This window comes from Gallinula chloropus (assembly GCF_964237585.1).
Source record: "Gallinula chloropus genome assembly, chromosome: 32".
Taxonomy (NCBI): Eukaryota; Metazoa; Chordata; class Aves; order Gruiformes; family Rallidae; genus Gallinula; species Gallinula chloropus.
The window spans coordinates 2,206,933-2,225,924 of NC_140117.1; the positions used below are offsets into that span (position 1 = coordinate 2,206,933).

An 18,992-nucleotide genomic window follows, 5' to 3' on the forward strand; every position below is an offset into this window, starting at 1 on the left:
GAATTCCACGAGTGCTATTCTGAGTCACACTCAGAGATGTCTGTGGTCAGGGGCTCTCTCCATGTGTTGGGGCAGCACCTGCAGTTCATGTTCTGCAGAGATCCAGAGACCACATCTCCCACAGCTGAGTGATTATGTGTTCTTTGAGTGATCAACCATAAATCTTAGCAGCTCCTAAGGCAGTGCTGTAATACTGACATCCTGACTGATATCCTGAACCAGTGGGTTGTTAATGTGTGTTGGAGACAGTGGTTTCAGGGTTGGTTTTTTTTAGGTTGCTGTTTGTTTCCTTTCTCTTTTTTCTTTCTTTTTTTTTTCTATTTCTTTTTTTTTTCTTTTTTTCTTTTTTTTTCCCTTTTTCCTGTTTAACTGTCCTACCCTGTTGCATGAGGTTCTGTGTCAGTTGCTGTCCTGTTTTCAGCAGGGTTACAGTTAATTTTCATCTTGCAGTGAGTGTAGTGCTGTGTTTGGGATTTAGGGTGTTGGTACCACCCTGATGGTTTAATTGTTGCCAAGCAGTCAAGGACTTTTCAGCCTCTCATCCCGCCCTGTCTCTGAGAAGGAGGAGGCAATCAATAAGCTGGGAGCACAGCTCCTCCTGGCACCCCAACTGCTGGTGCTGGGCTGGATGTTCAAAGCCAAGAACCCCAGAACCAGAGGAGCTCCCACAACCTGGGCGCAGAGGGTGCTGTGGGCCTGGCGCAGGGTGGGAGCAGCTCTCGTGTTGGTGCCTCATTCCCTTGGGCCTCACATAGAGATGGCGTGGGGGGTGATTCCAGGGGGGCCTTGCCCCACTGAAGGCCCAGGGCTGCAGCAGCCCCTCAGCCCGGTCTCTCTGGTCATGTTTCAGGGGCTCACACACTGCAGAGCAGAGTCAGCTGTGACCTCCTGGAGGACAATAGCACCAGGGGGTATTGGCAAATCACCTACGATGGGAGGGACTTCATTGCCTTCGACATGGACACGATGACATTGACTGCAGCAGATGCAGCAGCACAAATCACCAAGAGGAAGTGGAAAGCAGACAGGACTGTCACTGAGAGTTGGAAGCACTACCTGGAGAACACCTGTATAGAGGAGCTGAGGAAATATGTGAGCTACAGGCAGGCTGTGCTGGATAGGAAAGGTGAGAGGATCCTGACCTTGCACTGCTGTGCTTACAGCTTCTACTCATAAGCTTTTCTGGTCTGGCTGGTCTGGCTGGTCTGGCTCCAGCCACTGCCCAGTGCTGGGGTAGTCTCATGGCTCTGGTTTCTGGCTGTTCACAGCATTCCCTCATCCTCTTCCTCCCAGTGACACCGCTCTTCACAGTCCCGTAGTGGGGACGTATGGAAGAGTGTTGTAGTTTTGCATAGCTGGGTGCTGGTAGAGAAGGGGGGCTGCAGAGAAGGCTGCTGCAAGAAGCAGCCAGAAGCTCTCTGCAGGCCCCAGAGAGTAAACATCGGCCTATTCATGGCCAGAGTTGCTGGTGACCAAGGCCAAGCCCATCAGTGATGGTCACAGCGCCTCTGGGAATCACATTTAGGAGAAAAAAAAAAATGCAGGCAGCTGCATTTTGCCCCCAGAGAAGGGAGTGAGAAGATGTAAGGAGCTGTGCAGGCACCAAGGCTGGTGAGGAAAGGGAGAGGAGGCACCCCAGGTACTAGAGAGCAAGATGCCTCTGCAGCCCCTGGAGAAACCCATGGTGGAGCGGGTGTCCCCCTGCAGCCCATGCAAAAGGCCCAGACCCCACCTGCAGCCCGTGGAGAGGCCCCACACTGGATGGAGCAGGGGAGACAGACAGGAGATGCTGTGACCCGCGTTGGAGCAAGCCCCTGCCAGCACTTGCAGCCCATGGAGAGAGACAGAGACACAGAGATGAGCAAGGGAGAGATTTGCACCGGAACAGGTTTGTTGGGGGAGGCTGGTGACCCTGTGGAGGACTGGGACTGAGAGACAATTATTTATGACTGCACCCATAGCAGTGACCCACGCTGGGGCAGCTGGTGAAGAGCTGAAGCCCTGTGGGAAAGGACTCACGTTGGAGAAGTTCATGGAGGATTGTCTGCCATGGGTGGGACCCCACAGTGCAGCAGGGGGAGGGTGTGGAATGAATGCCCCACCCCAGCCAAGAGGGAAACCAACCTGCAAGGAACTGACCAAAGACCCCACTTTCCCAGTCCCTGCCCCCACCATGCAACAATGCGGGGGAAGAAGAGAGCAAAATCCTGACTAAGGTCTGCTGAGAACAGAGGGGTGGGGGGAAGGTGCTTTAAGATCTGGTCACATTGTTTTAAGATTTGGTCATGCTTCTCATTACCTGACTCTTATTACACTACACACACAGTGAAACCAATCACAGAATTTTCTTCCCTTCACTCTGTGTTGAGTCTGTTTTGCCCACGTCGTTGGTAACAGGATGATCTTTCCCTGTCCTTATCTCCACTCCTCAGCCTCTCAAAATGCATTTTCTCCTCTGTCCAACTAAAAAGGGGAGTGATAGACCGACTTTGGTGGGTGTCTGGACTCCAGCCAGGGCTAAACCACCACAATGGACAAATATATTGTTTCAGTTAGGGGGGACATAGGAGGGAAATGGGGAAAGGGTGTGGGGGCGGGTCACGGGAGAACACAAGGGAATATGGGGGGAATATGGGGACACAGGAGGGGCAGGACATGAGAGGCATGGGATTGGGGAGCATCACAGGATGACATGGGAGACAGAACACGGGGCTCAGGGAAGACATGGAAGGATATGGGAGTGGTATCAGTGACATGGGGACAGATGGGGATATGATTGTCTGGGACAGAGTTAATTAAAACCACCTTGTTATTGAGCACCGTGCCAAAAGGAGCCATGGAAGGTTTGTGAGATGCACCCTCAGAGCTGGAGAAGGGAAACCCAGCAAGATTTCGGGTTGATCCCCATCTCATGAGCACAGGCAGCACCTTCACCTTTACTGGTATCACCCCCATCAGCCTGGGAGCAAAAGCCGTTTGTCCCTGGGGTTGATCTGGGAAGATCAAACACACACCATCCCCTTGGGCATCCTAACCCCAATGGGGGTGGAGAGGGGAGCAAGGAAGTGTTACAGGTGGCACAGAGAAGCTGACAGGTGGCTCCCAAAATGAAAGGAGAAGGGGAAAACCCCAAAACTAACTAAGATCCAAAATACAAAGCAAAGAACCAAAATTACAAGAAACTGAAACATGGGAGTGAAAATATCCAACTGAAAAAAGAAACCTAAGCCAATATAAAATAAGTCCCCCAAAGAGCTAACATTGAAAAATAAGTACATTTATAAACCTAAAGAACAATTTTTAAAAAAAAGAAAATCAAAGAAACAAAAACCAAAGTGAGAACTAGTCTTAAAAGAAAATTGAGAGAAAATAAAAAGCAAAGTAAGAAATAAAATTTAATTCTAAGATATAAAATTTAAAAAACATATTAAAAATTTTAAAATAAAATTAAACCAACAAAAAAAAATTAAAATTCCAAAGTAAGAAAATGAAAACCTCAGAAATAGATTTTAAAACCCAACAAACCATGAGGTGAGAAATACAATTAAAAGCCATGAACTAAAATTTCAAAACCGAAGTCAGACACAAAGCTTGAAAGATTTAAAAAGAAAATCAAAGGAAGGAAAAACTCGGCGCCCCAACGTTCCCCCCGCAGTAACCCCCAGCCCTGAGGTCAGACCCTCCCTCTGCAGCTGGTCCCCCTCCTCCTGACTGCGCAGGGTCCGAGGGCTCCCCCTGCTGTCACCCCGGCTCCTCCCTACCTGCGTAGACTCCAGCGCAGCCATGGCCGGGGCTCAGCAGCCCCCAGCCCCGCGCATCCCCCGCCAGCTCAGCGTGGGGCTCTGCGGTACCTCCACGCCCGCCGTGGGCGGGGAGGGCAGACCCAAACCCACCTGGTCCCAGGGATGAGGAAGGATGGGGCAACCCCCACCCTTTGGGGAAGAAACGTCCTCTTCCAGCTTGGCCTTTTTTATTTCTCTTTTCCTTCCTTTTTCAACCGTTTTACTCCTTTGTTTTTTTGGGTTTTTTTACTTTTTTATCTTTTTTTTTTCCTCCTTTTATTTCTTAGCATTATCAATCTTTATGATCACCTTTCCCCCCTTTTTTAATCTCCTCCCTTTTTTTTACATTTGTCCTTTTTACTTTCCCCTTCTCCCCCTTTGTTCCCCCCCTTCCCCCTTTTTTTCTTACACCCCTTTCTATTTTCCCATTTCTTTGGTTTTTGTGGTCTTTTTTCCCCCTACCCCTGTCTTTCCTCCCCCTTTGTTGTCCCCTTTTTCCTTCCTTTTGTCCATCTTTTTCCTGCAGCCACTGCATCACAAATTTCCTTAAACTAAAATTATTTGCGTGTGACAAACACAATCTGAGCCCAAAATCCATCCCAGGAAGAACTAAAAGTTAAGAAGTTGTTGTTTTAGAGGCCCCCAAAAAGGGGCATCATCTGCCCAAAGAAAATTCATTTCCTCTGTGCAAGAAAAAGAAATTAATCCTTAAAATCCTTAAAAAACAAAACCAAGGATGGTTTTGTTCTGTCTCCTTTATTTGCTCAAAAAACCCACCGGAAATTAAACAAATGCATTTCAAATTTGATGAAACTCCCCTAAATTTAGGGCTGCAGAAGGAAGTTTTCAATAGCTTTGTGCAATTAAAGGGTTGGTTGGACTACAACACCACCACTCACCAATCTACAGGATTAGAAACACCCACCTCAATTGTCACTAATTGGGTGGTAATTACCTTATCACCTACGATCAGTCAACCTTATTTAAATGAACACCATGTTCCTTGAAGGAGAAGGGTGTCTGTGTTGTTTCAATTTGCATAGCTGTCCTGGTTTGGGTCAGGATGGAGTTAACTTCTTCGGTAGCAGCGGATGGAATGCTGTGTTTGAGAGTTAAAATGAAAGCAGTGCTGATAACACCCTGATGGTTTTAGTTGTGTCAAGTAGTCAAGGACTTTCTCAGCTCTTCATATTTCTCTATCAATGAGAAAGGAGGGGCGAAGCCAGGACAGGTGACCCAAACTGGCCAAAGAGAGGATTCCATGCCAATTACGTCATGCCCAGTATAAAGGGGGACTGATGGGAGGAGGAGCGGGCAGCTCCAGGACGCGCGGTTCTTGGGGGACGGTCGGGTTCCGGAACAGCTCTGGGTGGCACGGCCTGAGCTGTGAGTTTGGTAAGAAACTGCATTGTGTATCAACAGCTTCATATATTTTTTGCTCTAAAGTCCTGTTAGCATTGTTATATTTTATTTTTCTGCTATTCTAGTAAACTATCCTTATCCCAACCCACAGGCTTTTGGTTTCTTGGTTTTGGGTTGTTATTTTCCCTTCCCTTCCCTTCCCTTCCCTTCCCTTCCCTTCCCTTCCCTTCCCTTCCCTTCCCTTCCCTTCCCTTCCCTTCCCTTCCCTTCCCTTCCCTTCCCTTCCCTTCCCTTCCCTTCCCTTCCCTTCCCTTCCCTTCCCTTCCCTTCCCTTCCCTTCCCTTCCCTTCCCTTCCCTTCCCTCACCCCCCATCCCCCCGCCCCCCACTTCTCCCCCTCCTCTTTTCCTTTAAGGAGCAGGCAGCTGCATGGATCTCGGCTCTCAGCTGGGGTAAAACCACCACAGGTCCTAAATGTTGAGCCAGGACTCCCAGGTTTACTCCTGGTTTTTCATGTAAAAAGAGCAAGTCTAGACCTCTCTTAAGTTCCTTTTTAAGTGTATTAAAAGCTTCCCAGGCCTCTTTTGCCCAGTTGATCAGGGTTAATTTTCAAGACTTCATAAAGAACCGAAGACCAAAGCTGCTCCAAGCAAGGCAGCCAACCCCTGCCCTGCTCCAGCGCTGCAGGGGCTGGCTGCAGCCGTCACACCAGAGATGCGCAGGGACGCCTCCTGCTCCTGGTCCAGGCGGCGGTTCCTGACCACACAGGACCAGTTTCCCTCTCCAGTCCCCGTCACCACGATGGCGTCTTTGGTGTCAAACAGGCCCCTGGCATCAGGGGAACATCTCTGGGAGACCGAGAGGACACGGTGCCCGTTGGGGTCTTTCCACAGCACCTCTGGTTGCGGGAACCATCCGGCCGATCGACACAGCACCCGGATGCCTCCGGACTCGTACCCCTCCAGAGAGAGCTGAGGGCCAGAGCCTGTGGCTGGGGAAGAGCCCAGGGTTGGGGTCAGGGAGGGATGGGCTCAGCTCCAAGGCCACAACTGCATCCCTGAGCAGACCTCTCACAGCTCCCACCAAACCCACCCCAACCTGGGCAGGAACCGCTGACTGTTGATGCCCAACATGCCCAGATCTCCTCCTAAACCTCCAGCACAGCAGGAGTGAGCTGCCCAGCTTCAGCGCCTCAAGACAGTGTCTGCCCCGACCCCTCTTTGTTCAAGAAGCCCCAAGGATTCCAGACACCGTGCCAGTTCTCCTGGGGCACCAAGAGACGGGACACAGGTCTGGGAGGAATGCAAAATCCCAGGGACACCACGATCACCCCTGTAAAAACTACACCAGACACAAACCTGACACCTCCAGCTCCACCAAAGCTTCTCCATAAATGGCACCATCTGTCACGGTGCAGACGTACAGACCATCATCAGAGGGTCTCAGCCCAGAGATTCGCAAGTCCAGGCTTCCTCTGGAGAGACCATCTCTGGCCAGCTCTGTCCTCCCAGCATATTCCTCCATCTGCTCCCTGGACACGTCCTCCCCATGTCGGTAGTGGTGCACCGTTTCAGAGACCCTGTGCCGGATCCACCTGATGTCCCAGCTCTGAGCATCCATGGCTGGGGACAAGTGACACGGCAGCACGATGTCCTGCCCCACAGTGACACGGAGAGGGCGTACTGGTCCCACCACTCTGAAGTCAGCTTAGCCATGGAGAAGGACACAGAGACACGGAGATGGCATCTGTGTTAACTGAGGGTATTGCAGGCCAGGGCTGAGCTTGGTGTGAGCAGGGCACACTTCATGCAGTGGGCATTCCTTTGCCCTCCCATGGTCCAGAGACCCCGGAGAAACTGGATCGGGAGTGGGAGGACTGGAAGGAGAAGGAGGTTTCCTGGGAGCAGGAACCCGCTCCAGAAAACAACCTCCACCCCAGCCAGCCCTGCTGCGAGCTTCACTGGCCAAGGGAAAGCCAAAGCATGCGGGGCTGAGCTCCGGGACTGGCTCCCCACCCCCAGCAGCTTCCTGCCCCACATCTGTCACCCAGAGTGGGTGAAAGCCCCCACCAGCCCTGCAGGATCCCTACCTGATCCCAGCTGGAGCACGTGGAGAGTCACCCAGTAGCTCAGGAGGTCCCCAGGGCTCACTGAGAGACACATCTACAGCTGCAGCTTCACTGGAGAGGAGGGAGGGCAAGGGAGTCAGAGGTTGTCGATGGAGGTCATAGCCGCTCCAGAGGGGATCTGGTGAAGAAGGACTGCCCCTGCCCCAAAGAGGCTCCAAAATCCCCAAAGCCCCTGCACCAGCACCCCAACAGTGCCAGAAACACGTGCTTGAGGGCAGGATGGGACCGCAGATGGGTCCCCTGGGCAGCCCCTACTCTGCCCCACTGCACCTCTCTAGGAGTTATCCCAGATCCAATAATGGCTCCAAATGAAGGGAAGTGTTCTCAACACTGAGAGACATACAAGTCACTTGTGAGAAGGAAATGAGCTGCCTGATGCAGCAGGTTGATTAGAATAACAGAAATTTTCCCACATCTGGATTAACCACATTTGGGTGTGCCTTGAGGCTCCTCCCCAGGTGAGGAGCATCCTCCTAGCAGAGCCCAGACTCAGAAAACAAAGCGTTAAGCAGCTCCCAGGGACAAGACAGCGAAGGGACCCCAAACCACCTCCCATCCCTGCCTGGGTGCCAGTACTGGAGGTGGCTTTTTCTTGAGCGGCACCTCTCCTGGCAGCCGGTGCTGGGGATCAGCAGCCAGCCAGGTTTGGCACCTCAGGAGCTGTTTCTCCTCCCAAAAAGGGCTGATGTCCTTGTGTGTGGCCACTGTCACTGAGGCAGAACGCAAACCTCCCCCTGTGCTGCCCACCCTCCCAGGCTCTTGTCCTTGGGGTTTTCCAAACCCAGGGATGCAGTGATGGAGACGAAGGGAAAGAAGGGAAAGGGCTGAGCAAAGAGCACTCAGGACAGGACCCCACGCCATGAAGGAGGACATAAAGAGACTCACCCCATGCTGCATGTCTTTCCACTGGAAAGGGAAAAAACCAATGTCATATGAGAGGGGATGGCTTTTCATGTGGTAACAGCTCAAAATGAAGAAAACAGAGCTTGGACAGAACCCAGAATACATTTTTGGGAAGTGCAAAATCCCTCAAACCCCAGGAATTTCTCCCTACCAGTCTGGTCACATCCCAGAGATGGTCCCCAGCAGCTCTGGGCAGGGCACAGGATTCATCCCTGTGGTGGTCTGCCCGAGCTTCCCACCCTCCCAGGCACATGGTATTGGGCTGTCCCAGCTGCAGGGATGCTGGGGTAGAGAGGATGGGCAAGGAGGGAAAAGGCTGAGCATGGAACGCCCAAGAAAGGACCCCACACTCTGCCAGAGCTCGTGGAGACTCACCAATCACACCATGTCTAATCTCTGTAAAGCAAAAGCGTATTTCAATCAGAGGACAGAGCTTCTTATCACTTAAGTGTTCAAGAGTGAGCAGCCAGAGCCTGGGAAATACATCAAACTGGTGACATGGGAAGTGCGGAAAGACCCCAAACCTGAAAAACTACTCCCTGCATGGTCAAGTCCCATGGCTGGTGCTCTAGAGAGGGAAGAGGGGCAGAGCTCAGGCAGGACTTAAAATTCTTCCCTTTGGGTAATCGTAAAAGCCCCATGAAGTTACAGGCATGGCTCCTTGCCACCATGGACACATCCGACGCCTGGTGCCCGGTCCTCTTGGCAACTGGGACGGTTCAGTCCCGTGCTGGTCTCTTCAGTCCACTCACTCTCCCAGGCACATGGTCTTGGCCTTTCCCAGACCCAGGGATGCCAGGATGGAGAGGATGGGCAAGGAGGGAAAGGGCCGAGCAAAGAGCACCCGGGACAGGACCCCACACTGTAAAGGAGGTCATAGCGGGACTCACCCCGTGCTGCATCTCACTCCCCTGGAATTAAAAATAAAAAAGCAATATTTTATGAGAGGGAACAGCTTTTCATGTGGTAACTGCTCATGAAGAAGTAAACAGAGCTTGGACAGACTCCAGAATACTTTTTTGGGAACTGCAAAAAGCCCCCAAATCCCAGGAATTGCTCCCTCCAGCCTAGTACATTCCAGAGCCGGTCCACAGCAGCTCTGTGCACAGCAGAGGGTCCATCCCCACACTGGTCTGCCCACCGTCTTAGGCACATGGCCTTAGGCTTTCCCATACCGAGGCATGCTGGGATGGAGAGGATGGGCAGGGAGGGAAAGGGCCCAGCACAGAGCGCCCGGGACAGGACCCCACACCATGCCGGAGCTCACGGACACTCACCCCATGTTTCATCTCGTTCCTCTGGGAAGCAAACAGAAAAAGAAATATCAGATCAGCAGGGACAATTTACCATCCCAAAGCTGCTGAAACAAGAGCTTAACCACTTTTTAATGATCCACAATTTTCTTTGTCAATAGCAGAAATGGACCCTAAAACCCAAGGAATGTCTCTTTCCACAGTGGTCGTGTCACATGGATTGTTCACAGAGGTCAATGGGAGCGGAGACAGGACACCTCCCTGAGGTACCCATCCTCCCAGGCACATGGTCTTGGGCTTTCCCAGATCCTGGATTGCTGGGATGGAGAGGATGGGCAGGGAGGTAAAGGGATGAGCACAGAGCACTTGGGACAGGACCGCTATTCGGGAACCAGTCGGCAAAAGAATTGGAATCATGGGAACCGCCATCAGAAGAAGGGAAAGTGCTACAATACATGGATGATCTTCTCATCGCTACTAAAACTGAAGAATCCTGTATCACCTGGACCATGAGTCTGTTAAATTTTCTGGGACTACAGGGGTATTGGGTTTCCCAGAAAAAGTCACAGGTGGTCTTACAGCAGGTGACGTACCTGGGGTACGAGATCAGTGCTGGACAACGGGTCTTAGGACAAGCCCGGAAAGAGTCCATATGCCAACCTCCCCCGACCACAAACTACAAAGGAACTACGGACTTTGGATATGTGATTATGGTCTGCTTGTTAAGCCACTATATTCCCTGATGGCAGCTAACCAGCGACATCTCCAGTGGGATGCAGAATCAGATTGAGCTTTCCATCAGCAGAAGAAAGCCCAGATGTTGGCACCAGCATTGGGACTTCCTGATGAACATCAGAGAGCTGGTGAGTCACGATTGCTTGGAAACGATCGAGGCCACGTACTCTAGCCACACAGATCTTAAAGATGCCCCTGTCCACAGAGCTGAACATTGGTTCACTGATGGAAGCAGCTATATGCTGAATGGAAGGCGACATTCAGGATATGCTGTCACTACCACCGAAAGGGTAATAGAGTCCAGGCCACTACCAGCCAATGCAGCAGCCCAAAAGGCTGAGATTATAGCTCGTACCTGAGCCCTGGAAAGAGCCCGAGGAAGAATTATAAACATTTGGACAGATTCTAAATATGCTTTTGGAGTGGTACATGCTCATGGAGCAATCTGGAAAGAAAGAGGACTGTTAAATTCTCAAGGAAAGACCATCAGATATGCAGAAGAAATCTTGAAACTCCTGAATGCAGTCCAACTTCCTGAAAAGGTGGCAATTAAAAGGCACAGCAGAAAGTGAGCACAGAACTGGAAAGAGGGAATGAGTTGGCAGACAGGGAAGCAAAACAAGCAGCCAGGGAAACAATTACGGTAGACGGTGCGCTAATACCTGACGGAGAAGTATCTTTAGAAGGTAATCCAGAATATATGAAAGAAGACTGTAAACTTCTTAATGACCTCAAGGGATCATATAATGAGGAAGGGTGGGCTATAACCCCACATGGGAAGATAGTAATCCCTTCCTACATGATATGGTCCGTAGTCTGAGAAGAACATAGGTAAAGGCACTGGGGTGGGGAGGCAGAAGCCCTATATAAAGTTCTTATGAGAAACATAATAGCATGAAACCTATATACTACCGTTAGGCAAGTAACCCAACAATGTGATCTTTGTTTCCAGACTAACCCTAAAATTGTAAAAGGGCCAAAATTTGGAAAGATCAGAAAAGGAAATGGTCCGGGACAACATTGGCAGATTGATTTCTCAGAACTCCCTAGAAAAGGGGGGGTATCAATATCTATTAGTACTAACTGATACCTTTTCAGGCTGGCCAGAAGCTTTCACGTGTAGAACTGCTAAAGTCTGGGAAGTAACCAAAGTACTGCTCCAAGAAACAATACCCAGGTTTGGAGTTCCAGCGGTGATGTCCTCGGATAGAGGACCAGATTTGGTGTCACCTCAGCAAAGGATGTGATCTTAGTTACTCGGCCCCAATAATTACTCACCAACTCTTAAGGGCCAATCTTACCTATCACAGATGGTACATCCTGTCCCCATAGGATTAAATATAAGTAGTATACAAGATTTTTTTAAAACGTGAAGATTTACAACATATACTAGAGGAAATCAAAGAAAAGGGGCAGGAAATTCTTCTTACAGTCCATGGAGGAGAAAGCCTGTTTTTCTTTCCCAACAAAAGGCTCGCTTGTGAAAATCTCACATTACCTTGAGAAAGTGGTTATAAGGGGCAAGAATTCGAAAACAGGATGACTCCTACGTCCATAGATTCACTTGCTAAAGGAAAACAGATGGTTAACAAGGACATAAATTAGCTCAGACCGATGAGAACACCGCAAGCTTGCAGAAAACATCACATTCCAGATAAGGGGACCACCACTCATATTCTGAAGACATTTGACCACAATTCTTGGAAGGATCTGTGCAAGTGCAAAGGACTGATAAGCTAATTAGCATGTGAAGCAGGAGTAGGCAGGTTTAGGTAATAATTATGTACAGGTGTTAATAGATTATTCATTGTTTTACTGTATAAATGTAGGGTCGGTCCGCTGCTTCAGGGTGCATGTCCGTGGTGGAGCGATCCCCCGTGCACCCAGCGCTGAATAAACATACCGACTTTATAACTTTTGAGTTACAGAGTCTATTTCCATACATCAGGAACGACCTTCTTTTGTGCTTCTGGGAGGTATTGTTGAGTGGGGGGTGTGGGAATATATAGGAAAATAACAGACAGGTGCTGCAAACCCAAACATTCCCTGAGGTCTTTGTTCTTGTCCTCAGGCAGCATGTCCATCCTTTCACCTGCCTGTGGCAAGTCCCTCCTCCTGTAACCCTGTAATGCAGCTCCTAGCATCTGGAAATACTGGGACAGAGTGGGGCTGGGGAGGTCCCCACCATTTCTGATCCTGGTCTGGATGGCTCCAGAAAAGCCTTTCCAAGATGTTTCTGAGCTAGTCCACCTTAACAGCTACAAGCAGACCAACTATATCCTGGGCTGCGTCAAAAGGAGCATGGACAGTGGATCAAAGGAGGTGATTCTGTCCCTCTACTCTGCTCTTGTGAGATCCCACCAGGAGTACTGTGTCCAGTTCTGGAGTCACCAACATAAGAAAGACATGGATCTGTTGGAACAAGTCCAAAGGAGGCCATAAAAATGATTAGAGGGCTGGAGCACCTCTCCTGTGAAGACAGGCAGAGAGAGTTGGGGTTGTCCAGCCTGGAGGAGAGAAGGCTCCAGGGATATCTTATGGTGGCCTTCCAGTACCTAAAGGGGCCCTGCAAGAAAGCTGGGAAGGTACTTTTTAGTAGGGCCTGGAGTGATAGGACATGAAGGAATGGTTTGGAATTGGAAAGTGTTAGATTTAGTTTGGATATTAGGAAGAAATTCTTTACTACGAGGGTGGTGAGGCACTGGAACAGGGGGCCCAGGGAAGTGGTGGCTGCAGCCTCCTTGTAGGTTTTCTTGTCTGGGTTGGATGGGGGCTTGAGCAGCCTGGTCTGGTGAGAGGTGTCCCCACCCATGGCAAGGGATGGGACCCCAAACCATTCTATGATTGTATGATTCTGTCATTCTGTGATCACACTGCACCTCAGACCACAGCAAGGGTGTTGCCTGCATGAGGCTTCCTGTGGCACAACAACAGGAAACGTGCAGTTTGATGCTTCAGTCCCCAACTCGTGCACAGGTTGTTAGGTGTGGTGCCTTTTTCTGTTTACCCGATTGGGTTCCTGAACCTGGAGTGCTTCAGACATAAACAACCAGCCAGATATCATGAGAAACATGATGAGAACCACCTAAAAGCTGCTTTTTCTGGGGACAAACTGGCCTATATAAATATGAGTCCCACACAGGTCGTACAAAGCCCACCACACTTCATGAGCCCAACTGCCCCACACACAGCAATTAACAGCTTCTTTTCCTCCTTGACCGACCCTATGAAATATTTCATAGTCCTGCTGACATGCAGAACAGCTTATTTTTAATGGAGTTTTGTTCTCACTGAATGATTTTCTGAGTTTCTACTGGTGCAAACACACTGACAAAGTGTTCTTCCAACTAAGTGTTGTGCCCTCAGATGTTCTATATATGTGCAGCTTCTGATCTTTACCAAGGCAGGATCTCACACTGAATGAACTTCCACTCCTGCAGCACCCATTTCATAGGATCTTTACAGTTGGAAAAGACCACTGAGATCAACAAGTCCAACTGCCTGTCCAATACTACCATGGACTCTAAACCATCTCCTGGAGTGCCATGTGCACACATCTTTTGAATCCCTCCAGGGATGGTGACTCCACCACCTCTCTAGGCAGCCTGATCCGATGTCTGACCCCTCTTTTGGTGAAGAATTTTTTCTTAATCTCAAATCTAAACCCAGTCCCATTGCAACATGAGAGTATTTGCTCTTGTTCTATTGTTAGTTCCTTGGGAGAACAGACCAACCCCCACCTTACTTCAACCTCCTTTTAGGCAGCTGTTGAGAGTGATCAGGTCTCCCCTCAAGCGCCTCCAGGCTAAATCCCCCCAGTTCTTTAAGCCACTCCTCCAAGACTCATGCTCCAAGTTTGTTTCTCTCCTCTGTGAGTTTTCTGGTGCACAGAAAGGTGTTGTAGTTTTTTGTGGAAGGGTTCTGGTGGAGAAGGGGGTGCCACAGGGGTGGCTTCTGTAAAAAGCAGAGAGAAGCTTTCTGTAGGGCCTAGAGTGTAAAGAACAGTTGGGTTCAAGGCCAGACTGGATGCTGACCATGGCTGAGCCCATCAGCGATGGTCACAGCGCCTCTGGGAATCACAGATAAGAGAGAAGTACCCACAAGCAGCTGCTTTGTGCCCCCAGAGAAGGGACTGAGAAGATGTAAGAAACTGTGCAGAAAACAAGGGCAGGGAAGGGGGGGAGAGGAGTTGCCCCAGGTGCCAGAGAGAAAGATGTCCCTGCTGCCCCTGGAGAAACCCATGGTGGAGCAGGAGTGCCCTGGCAGCCCATGGGAAAGGACCAGACTCCACCTGCAGCCCGTGGAGAGGCCCCAGGCTGCAGCAGGGGGAGACAGACAGGAGATGCTGTGAGCCATGTTGGAGCCAGCCCCTGCCAGCACATGCAGCCCATGGAGGGAAAGCGGGGTGGGGGAGGAGCACCCATGCTGTAGGAGGAGGCTTGTGACTCCATGGAGGACCAGGCTGGAGCAGTCTGGGCATGAGAGACTAAAAGACATTCTGTTATCTATGACTGCACTCCAAAGCAGTGATCCACGCTGGGGCAGCTGGGGAAGGGCTGAAGCCCTGTGGGAGAGGATTTACATGGAGGACTGTCCCCCATGGGTGGGACCCCACGATGCAGCATGGGAAGGGTGTGAGGAACGTGGAAGAAGGAGAAGTCCACAGACAAGGAATATTTTGTCATTTAGAGAAGAAAGTTATTCTGGTTTCCAGCCAGGATCAGTGGAGCTGTATCTTCTAGGAGGACCCTCCACACATTGGCTAAAAACCTGGCATGTGATAGTGCTAGGATGTAATAGTGTGTGCTGGTGTAGGTGGTTATTGGTACAGACATCCCATCCTCACCTGTGAGCCTGCTGCTCAGGTCTCCTTTTTTCTCCATTCCTTGAAGATCAGGACCCCAGTGCTCTCCTCACTCTTACATCTCGGGGCAAATCCAGTTTGGCCACGGGAAAGCCTGTTCCAGAGGGTGAAATTGGGAGATAACAACATGAGGGACCTGAGAATTGTAGAGTATTTGCGAGGTTAGAGAAATTCAAACTCTCAGATGGTTTGGTCATGCAGAACACCAGGTGCCTGGGTGAATGTGCATCCTCACCCCAAGCTCCACAGAGGACAAGCATCAAACATTGTCCCAAAAACAAGTGCTGGGATGGAACTAGTCTAGGGAAAGGGAAGCTACCCCTGCAGGAAGACTGGAAAATGACACAGAAGAGAAGGACAAAATGGCTTTTCCTCGATGTTCCTCCCCACCATGTCTCCCAGGAGCATCAAGGAGATGGTCTGTCTCATTCCTGAGTGCTGCAGGCCTGGAGCCATCTGAAAATTAAAAGCAACTTTAACACAAAGACCACAGGCCAAACTTGCAGGAGATCTTGGCTCCAGCCCTGGATAGGACAGGACTCCTTACCCAGAGACATCACAGCCTCATAGTTCTTAAGCATGACATCCACAAAAAATGTGGGTCCATCAGGAACCATTGCTGAGTCCTTGGTGAAAGACATGGCCACCTCCTTGAAGGTCACAGGCTCTGCCAGCAGCAGTAAAACATCTGCAGCAGCTGGGGCTGGAGCCATTGCCCCAAACCTTCAAGAGGGAGAAGAATAAAACCCCCAGAGGTCATGGGATGAAGAAGCAGGAGTGCTCAAGCCCATCCCAAGCAACAGAGGAAAGTTCCATGCTCTTTCTTCTCTGATGCTTCAGAGCAATGAGGAAGAAACCCAAAAACCTCCCAGGAGGGGACAGGGCTCCACGGATCTGAAAATAAAACTTCAACCAGGACCAAGGAGAGGGCCAAAAAGGGGTTGGGGGACAGAAGGTGGGCTTGGAAAAGCCCCAGGTCAGTGCATCAGGAGGATCCCTGTAGAACATAAACTGCACGTGCCATCCCAACCAATGGAGAGAGCCCCTGGCCACAGACCAGTGTTCTGAGTCTGACTCAAAATGGGCCTCTCAAGGGATTCCATTTCTACCATCAGCTCCTGCCTCTGCCACTAAAAGGGGGCCCAGCTTTGCTGGGTCTTAATGCTCATTGTGGTTTGGGTGTCTGACTTGTCCTCTGGCTGTATTGGGGTGGCATTTACATCACCAGGTCCTAAGGGAGCATATTGTACAACTGACACCAACCTTACAATGGTGTGCTGAATACAGCTGATTCTAATACAAGTTGTAACTGTTGTAGCTACAGGCATCCTCAAAGGCTGAAGGAGACCGCGTAGCCATCCAGTGAGAGAAACCCAAACATGGCAAAACCTTTCCCAAACGGTTCGTTTCTGGCCAGTCAGGGACCGGTTCTGCACTGCTGACTGTGCTGCTCAGCTTGACAGTTTCCTGGAGGTGTGTGTTGTCTGGTGTCGGTTGTGGGTGTGGTGTATGTTAAGGATGTGGGTAACAGTGGGGATGTGTGTGTGGAAGGCTGTGGGTGTGTTCCTGTGGGTTTTGATTCCACAAGCCCTCAGCGCTCCCCATGTCCTCCCCTCCTTTTCCCCAGCACCCACTGGGAGGTGCCGCTTGTGACTCCCCACTTCCCGCTGTGGCTCAGCCGTGCCGAGTCAGTGGGAGTCGGGAGCCCTTCCAGGCAGCATCCTGGTGGGAGCTGCTTTGCCCCCAGCTGCCCTGGGGTGAACAGTCTGACCCTGGGGCAGGCTCAGCCTGTGCACCATCAGCAGGGAGTATCCAGCTGAGAGGAAGGAGCAGGCACAGGGCATGTTTGTTATTCATGATGTTTGTCTTCTGGAGAAATTACTGCAAGTTCTGAATCCTGGCTTCCTGGGAGGTGACTGGACATTACTGATGGTGGGAAATAGTGAATAAATCCTTTGGTTTTCCTTTGGCTCATTCAATTTTTTGCTATACTACACGTTCTTTATTTTGACTGATGTGTTTTTTTCCATCTTATTTTTCTCCCATCCCCATCCTGATGAGGAGGGGAGTGATGGAGCAGCTTGTTGGGCACTGCTGTCCAGCCATCATCAACCCCTGACAAGGATTTGTGGCCACAACTGCTTTGGCAACACAGTGATGGATGGCAGGGAGTATCCAGGCACTGGGCTGTGCCCGTGTCCTCCTCGTATCACACCGCACCGACCCGCTTGGAGTTCCCAGCTTTCCCCGTGTCCCGTGGCTGGGGCCCTGCCGAGCGCTGCCGGAGCTGTACCCACCGAGCCAGCTCTGGGATGAATGGGCAGCAGCCCTGCCCTCCTGTCCCCCTGGGCTCTGGGTGCTCATCCCTGGGTACCAGCAAAGTGAGACCCAGCCTGGGTACCCCCTGCTCAGGTGGGCACGGGACGTTCTGCACTGACTTGGACTCAGATCCTTGATGTGTGTGGGCACAGAGAGCTTCCTCTGTTAAGAACAGTGTGAAGTCCAGTGGAGAGTGGAGGCTGACAGCAGGCTGTTGTGGGCTGGATGGAGTCACGCCGCCCACGTGCACTGCTGTGCTGGACATGCTGGAGCTTCAGCAGGAACTGGAGTCAGAGGCAGCACAGTGGGACGCCCCAGTTGATATCACTACTGGATTTTTCTGGATGCCTTTGGCAGCAGAGAGCAGGGCACAGTTTGCTGTCCCTGGGAGGGTGCCCAGTCCACCTGGAATTGACTGCCCCAGGGGTGGAAACACAACTCCACCCTCTGCCCTGGGCTGATCCTGACTGCGCTGGAAGGGGTGAAGCCCCAGAACACCTGCAGTACACTGATGACATCATCGTATGGGGCAAGAGAGCAGAGGAATTCTCTGAGACAGGGCAGAAGATAGTCCAGATCCTTCTGGAAGGTGTTTTTGCTGTTTTGGACTGGTAAGTTGATGGACCTGTGCAGGAGATGCAGTACAAGCAGTGCCAGGCAGGAGCGCTGCCAGACCCAAGGTACGCTGAGCACAGGCAATGGCGGGCACAAGCAGCCCAGTGCATGAGGGGCAGTGGGGGCAAGGGACAGCTCCCCCAAACCCCGGGGGTGCCCACACTCCCTGGCAGGTTTTTGTTGTTGTCCCATCAGTTTCACTCACTAACCCCCAGGGTGTCAGAGCCGGGTGGGGGGAGCCATGGGGCACCAGATGCCTGGGTCCTCCCTGGGACAGGCAGATCTGGGGGTCTTGAGGTTCCCCAGGGGAATGGGACAAGAGAAGGGCTGGGGTAGGGGGGAAGAACCGCTACTTCGGGTGCCCAGGGGTGTCCCCAGGGTGGGGGATATAGGTGAAGTGGGGCAGTGGGTGGGTCTGGGGCCCCAAGGAGGGGTTGGGGGTCTGGGTGGTCCTGTGGGGGAGTAACTGGTAAGAAGTGTCTCAGGCTGCCATTGGCAGATGGGTTGTGTCGCAGCCAATCATGTAGGTCGGGGTGGGGCTTGCAGCAAAGTGTGCCTCAGACCAGGGCTCATTCAGCTCATGACATCGGGGACCTGGAGCAGAGAGGAGTGCTGGGGCCGGGCTGGGTGCTGGGGCTGCTGCTGCTGCTGCTGGGGGTCTTTGGCTGGGCCTCATGCGGTGAGTGTGGGTGGGGACCTGGGAACCCCCTTTGATCCTGTTTCTTGACAACTGTTCTCCATTCCCCATACACCAGACCACCTCGAGGCACGGGGAACCCTGGTCACAATCCCTGAACACCAAGTGCCCCCTCAGAACACTACTCTTACACCCCCTCCCATCCCTTTCCATCCCTTTCCATTCCTTTCCAATATTTTCCATCCTCTTCCCAGACACTCCCACAGATCTGTTTCTCCTTGGTGCCAGGGACTCCCTTGGACCCCTCTTCCTGGGAACCTTGGATTCTTCATTGCCAGAGCCCCACTTTCATTGTCACCAGGACCCCCTGGCTTCCCTATGTGGGAAAGGGGACA

At 51.4% G+C, this 18,992-nt stretch overlaps 1 protein-coding gene across 1 annotated transcript in view; it reads left to right on the top strand.

Annotated features, from left to right (window-relative positions):
- The window catches only part of LOC311202947 (class I histocompatibility antigen, F10 alpha chain-like), a gene marked incomplete at both ends in the record, with an annotated part of 116,109 nt that overhangs the window by 94,714 nt on the left and 2,403 nt on the right, over positions 1-18,992 (top strand). The gene's annotated exons all lie outside the window — the stretch shown is intronic.